This window comes from Coregonus lavaretus, assembly GCF_964263955.1.
Source record: "Coregonus lavaretus genome assembly, contig: HAP1_SCAFFOLD_4682, whole genome shotgun sequence".
Taxonomy (NCBI): Eukaryota; Metazoa; Chordata; class Actinopteri; order Salmoniformes; family Salmonidae; genus Coregonus; species Coregonus lavaretus.
The window spans coordinates 43,526-47,726 of NW_028160381.1; the positions used below are offsets into that span (position 1 = coordinate 43,526).

Genomic DNA, 4,201 nt, shown 5'->3' on the forward strand with positions numbered 1-4,201 from the left:
CACAGGGGAGGCTTCGGGACAAGTCTCTGAATGTCCTTGAGTGTCCCAGCCAGAGCCCATCTCTGGAGAGACCTGAAAATAGCTGTGCAGCGACGCTCCCCATCCAAACTGACAGAGCTTGAGAGGATCTGCAGAGATGAATGGGAGAAACTCCCCAAATACAGGTGTGCCAAGCTTGTAGCATCATACTCAAGAAGACTTGAGGCTGTAATCACTGCCAAAGGTTCTTCAACAAAGTACTGAGTAAAGGGTCTGAATACTTATGTAAATATCAGGTTATTTTTTTTATTTTTTTTTGCCATTATCATTATGGGGTATTGTGTGTAGATTGATTAGGGGGAAAAAACAAATGGAATCAAGTTTAGAATAAGGCATAACAAAATGTGGAGAAGGTCAAGGGGTCTGAATACTTTCCGAATGCACTGTAGGTTGCAGAATGCTAGCTGTAATACAAACACAAAATGGAAGCGTAGACTTTGTAGGCCGAGTTGTCTTTTAGCAAGGGTTTATTGTTATTTGCGTGGTGGAGCTCAAGACAAGCATAAGCCTACTCTGCCTCTCTCTATTACACACACACACACACACACACACACACACACACACACACACACACACACACACACACACACACACACACACACACACACACACACACACACACACACACACACACACACACACACACACACACACACACACACACAATAGATCAGGGTGAAAATCACACGCAGCACCCCCACCCTAAAAAGGGCGTCCATACAAATGATCCATTTCAGGAATGTTTACAAAAATATTTTCTTTTTCTTATAAAAGCCAAGAGCAGAGTGTCTCCATGTAGCTAGGCAGAGAGGAGAGGATAATGACATCACATAGCGGGGAGGGGGGAAAACCAAAGGAAAATAACACTGCATATATAAATATATCAAATTAAATACAGGTAGAGGACTGAATACTGAAAATACTCTAACATTATAAATTATCTATAGCAGACTATGACACAAGGGATATTAAGTATGTATAGTATATATACAGACAGACAGCTTGCCATCGATACTATTGCATTCTGTGTTGAGTTCAACCGCAGACAGAGTACCATCCCCCTCCCCTCCAAAAAAAAGAAACAAAAAATAATTTAAGAAGCAAATTCAGGATTTCTAACTCTTAAGTGAACAGCAAAGTTTGTGAGGCACAGTTTCTCAATGGAATCAAGCTACAGTATCAGTTGTTTCTAGAGGTTTCCATGTATACCAAAATCAATCATCAGTATCCCTTTAGAAGTATTATGGCACTCCAAATCCAGTTCCACTGCTAGAAAGGGCAGCAAAAGACACAGTTCTACCATTCCACAAGTTCTACGCATCAGTTCTAGAACTTCCTATCACGTAAAGGAAATTATGTCACAAAGGGGCAGATCCCCATTTTCCCATTGGCTGTCCTGCCATTGCAATTGGGTTCCTGCAACGGGAGTCTATGGGTCAGTACTTTCCATCCCTCCAAAAATGTTCTCCCTTCTTCTCTTCCTCCTCTTTTCTGCTGATATATGTACCACATAGCTAGGTTTTGTTGTTTCTGATTCGACACATAACCACTCATATATATCCAGTGAAGAATTTGCATAAATGAATTGACAATAAAACTGCAGTCCGGTCACACGCCAGCAAAACACAAAACCACACGGCTGTTTTCTTTTTTATAATGATGGGTTTTAGTTAGTTTTCTTTTAGCAGCAATAAAAATTCTGTACTTTTAGTATATACAGATATACATTGGGATGATTTTTCTGTCTGTTCATTTCCTTTCTCTCTTTCTCCCTCTCTTTTGCTCTCTGCTGTTTCTCAGTCAGTCCAGGGGAATGCTTTCCACAGAGAAGATGAGCTGTTCAAAGTGCTGAGCTGTGAAATGTCTTGTGAATATTCCTTCATGTCATTTAATCTGAAGCTTAGCCTCTCATCTTCTCGGCTTGTCACATCTGGGGGACAAAGAGAAGAAAGATGGGCATCAAACAGAGAAGTAGGGCTGTATGGTTGTATGAAACACACACTTGATCTCGTGGTCTGGGAACTGAGCGCCGATGTCTTGGTCAGGTTCTTGGCTAATGGTAGGCTCTTATGTGGTCAAGAAATGTCACCAAACACCATCTTGGTTACCATACCGAGGTCAAGAGTGATATAACAAAAGTCCTCCTGACACCCACACACAAACACACCTGCAGGTCCTCTCATTGAGCTCCAGGTAACGCGCCCTGCAGTGGGCGTTGGAGTTTCTGCAGGAACACTGGCAGGTCAGAGGGTCCTGGATGAACCCCTGCTTCCTCCTCTCTGAACAGCCATCACAACATGGCTCGCACTGACTATAGACAGAGAGAGAGAGGAGAGGAAAAAGTGAAGGATGACGAAGAGGAGAGTGGAGGAGGAGAAAGAGATAGGAAGGATGTTTATTAGAATGGTGTTAACATAGAAAAACACTTCCAAGGTTGTTTCCATCAACCCTCACATGCTGCAACTTCATACTCCCAGTGTATGTAAAAGAGGAGGAATTGTAGCATGTGACTGGAGGGTTGTACAAAAACAGACACTTTGATGATTGGCTTGCCCACGTACAGTATGCATTGTTTCGGTTAGACATGCACCAGCAAGCTTTGGCAGGGACGTGAGGCTTACAACACAAAACATGGTCAAATTCAACACATCCCAAAACTCTCTTTTTACATAGTCAAATAAAACTCAGAGGTCATCTTTGTGCGTAAAGATACAGGATTCGATTTTATTATATTAAAATATTTAAAGTATTGTTTTTCCCTTATACAGATGTATGATCTTAATTTGATCACTCTTTTGTTGCTGAGAATTGTCCTGCAAAGTAGGAAATGCAAACTTGTAGTGTGTTTTAAAATTTCAGACTTGATTTGCCGTAATGAAAAATGTATAAACCCCTACAAAAATGTCCATTAATTATAATCCACATAACATTTCCAGTTGCTGCAGGATTATTTTCCTGCTGTAGAAAACAGGCTCAAGTTAAGATCCTACACCTGTAGACACAGATTAGATAGAGAACCAGTAGATAACAGAGAATAGATCTGGTTTAAATGACAGAGAACAACACTAGAGAGACTGACCATTATGTTTCCACACAGAGGGGTTGATAGTGGACCAAACAATTTTCACAGAATATGGGGGATGACAGACAGACATTCCATTGAGAACTAAAGGCACAGCACCGTGAACAGAACAACTCTATTTTTGACATTAAGACCATTGCAGAAACATGAGCATCTCTTTTCATTGAAAACAGCACCAAACTAAACACTGTTTTGTGATGATCGTGCTGTTGAGTCACATGGAGGCAACAAAGAGAACGCACAAATAGAACGGGCTAAACAACTTGTTGGTTTACATAACCCAGAAAGAAACAACAATGTGATAGCCATCTCTCGTATGCTCACATTGCAAACAAAGCCCAGCGATGGCAGACGGAACAGCAAAAACCTGTTTGGAGGGATGAAAAGAAACAGAAAAGGAGAAAGGGGGAAAAGGACGACTGTGAGACACAGCAAAGCGAGACAGACTCAACACTGACGTAGGCCTTGGATGATCCCCACAACAGATCCCGGATTAGTGAGATCGTCTGCAAAAAGCCATGCTGGTTGGTTCAGTTCTGTTATCTTTACCATTACCCTATCACTCCATACCTTCCCTCCATCCCCCCCATAGGGTTCCTTATCACCAGGGGGGTGGGTTGGGTGGGTGGGGTGAGGGTGGCAGTGAGGTATGGAGGCAGGGTTATGGGTGAATCGCGTGAGTTCTAGTGATTTGAGGTTGAAGTCACGCCTAACCATAGATATAGGATCAGATGTTATTTATTATTCAGGGACGATTTCTACCTTCTCCGGTTCGGTGGGGGTTCAGAAAAGCCTCATGCCAATTGATGCATGTGGTGGGATTGGGTGGTGGTGGGATTGAGTGGTGGTGATGTTGGGTGGTGGTGGGATTGAGTGGTGGTGGGATTAGGTGGTTGTGGTATTGGGTGGTGGTGGGATTGAGTAATGGTAGTATTGAGTAGCGGTGGTATTGAGTGGTGGTGGTATTGGGCGGAGTGGTGGGGCGGTGAATAGTGAGTGAGCAAATTAATTAAAAGCGGCAAATGAACTCCTCCCAAATAAGCGTAACAATCAGAAGCGCCACACTCAAGTGCAGGTGGG

At 42.7% G+C, this 4,201-nt stretch overlaps 1 long non-coding RNA gene across 1 annotated transcript; it reads right to left on the minus strand.

Moving 5' to 3' along the window:
• Nucleotides 1-307: 307 nt before the first annotated feature.
• On the minus strand, nucleotides 308-4,195 carry LOC311121886. Its single transcript, XR_014612359.1, has 3 exons — nucleotides 3,446-4,195; nucleotides 2,207-2,350; nucleotides 308-1,969 (listed from the first exon to the last, which is right to left on the minus strand). It is a non-coding gene; the product is annotated as an uncharacterized lncRNA (long non-coding RNA).
• Between the last annotated feature and the right edge of the window lie 6 nt (nucleotides 4,196-4,201).